The sequence below is a fragment of the Pygocentrus nattereri genome, chromosome 12, assembly GCF_015220715.1.
Source record: "Pygocentrus nattereri isolate fPygNat1 chromosome 12, fPygNat1.pri, whole genome shotgun sequence".
Lineage (NCBI taxonomy): Eukaryota > Metazoa > Chordata > Actinopteri > Characiformes > Serrasalmidae > Pygocentrus > Pygocentrus nattereri.
Window position 1 is genome coordinate 34,946,529 of NC_051222.1, and position 2,362 is coordinate 34,948,890.

Consider the following 2,362-nt stretch of genomic DNA (forward strand, 5'->3'; position numbering starts at 1 on the left):
GAATAAGACCCCAAGATACTTAAACTCCTCCACCTGGGGCAGGTCCTTTCCCCTTACCTGGAGTGGGCATGCCATTCTTTTCCGGGCCAAGACCATGGACTCAGACTTGGAGGTGCTGACCTGCATACCAACCACTTCACACAGTGAGTGCTGGAGGCATCCACGTGATTCTGCCAAAAGAACAACATCATCTGCAAATAGCAGAGACGCCATTCGAGTTTAGATCGGGCAGGCCGTTCTTCCCAATCACGCCTCTCCAGGTCTCCCAGTCATTGCCAACGTGAGCATTGAAGTCTCCCAGTAGGACTATGGAGTCTGTAGGCGGGACCCTTTCCAGAACCCCGCCCACTCGCTCCAAGAAGGCTGAATACTCTGACCTGATGTTTGGTGCATAAGCACAGACAACAGTCAAAGTTTTCCTCTCTGCGATTTTAATTCGCATTGAGGCGACCCTCTCGTCCACCGGGACAAACTCCAACTGCATGGTCACCAGCCGGGGACCGTGAGTATCCCCACACCCGCCCAGCGCCTCTCACCCTGTGCAACCCCTGAGTAGGAGAGAGACCAACCCCTATCCAGGAGTTTGGTTCCAGAGCCGACACTGTGGGTGGAGGTGAGCCCAACTATATCTAGTTGGTACCTCTCAACCTCCTGCACAAGTTCCGGCTCCTTCTCCCCCAGTGAGGTTACATTCCATGTGCCAAGAGCTAGTATCTGCTGCAGGGGCCTAGGCCACCTACGGCCTCCCCGCAATCTACCACTGCCAATATGGCACTGCCTCATGGCCTCCCCACGTTGCCTCTTCGGCCTGAGCCCGGCTGGGTTACGTTGGCTGCCTGGCAACCAGGCGCTCACCGTGGAACACTACTCCCAGGCCTGGCTCCAGGGGTAGGTCCCGGTGACCCTTTCCCGGGCAGGGTACACGATTTCTTGTGCCCGATATGCATGGAGAACTTTGGATCGTGTTAGTCTGGGTCTTCACTCCAGACCTGTTCGCCCTGGGAGACCCTCCCAGGAGCATATTGCTCCCGACAACTTAGCTCTGAAGATCCCTAGACGACATAAGCCCTTCTACAACGACAAGGCCCCGATGCAGGGAGAGTAGACAAAGTTTGAATTCCAAAAACTTCCAAAAACTTCCAAAAATCTGCATGCCAATATAATATCATAATATATTACTTCTGAGCAAAAACTAAAATGCAATACTTATAATGTGTATTGTAATAATCTATATGTAATATAAATATAAAATAACTATACAGTAACACAGCCATCCATACCTGAGTTCTACCACACTAATACAGTAACAGACATCCATACCTGAGTTCTACCACATTAATACAGTAACTCAGACATCCATACCTGAGTTCTACCACACTAATACAGTAACAGACATCCATACCTGAGTTCTACCACATTAATACAGTAACTCAGACATCCATACCTGAGTTCTACCACACTAATACAGTAACAGACATCCATACCTGAGTTCTACCACACTAATACAGTAACAGACGTCCATACCTGAGTTCTACCACACTAATACAGTAACAGATGTCCATACCTGAGTTCTACCACACTAATACAGTAACAGATGTCCATACCTGAGTTCTACCACACTTATACAGTAACAGACCTCCATACCTGAGTTCTACCACATTAATACAGTAACACAGACATCCATACCTGAGTTCTACCACACTAATACAGTAACAGATGTCCATACCTGAGTTCTACCACACTAATACAGTAACAGATGTCCATACCTGAGTTCTACCACACTTATACAGTAACAGACCTCCATACCTGAGTTCTACCACATTAATACAGTAACACAGACATCCATACCTGAGTTCTACCACATTAATACAGTAACAGATGTCCATACCTGAGTTCTACCACATTAATACAGTAACACAGACATCCATACCTGAGTTCTACCACACTAATACAGTAACTCAGACATCCATACCTGAGTTCTACCACACTAATACAGTAACAGACATCCATACCTGAGTTCTACTACACTAATACAGTAACAGATGTCCATACCTGAGTTCTACCACACTAATACAGTAACAGACATCCACACCTGAGTTCTACCACATTAATCCAGTAACACAGACATCCATACCTGACTTCTACCACACTAATACAGTAACAGACGTCCATACCTGAGTTCTACCACACTAATACAGTAACAGATGTCCATACCTGAGTTCTACCACATTAATACAGTAACAGATGTCCATACCTGAGTTCTACCACATTAATACAGTAACACAGACATCCATACCTGAGTTCTACCACACTAATACAGTAACTCAGACATCCATACCTGAGTTCTACCACACTAATACAG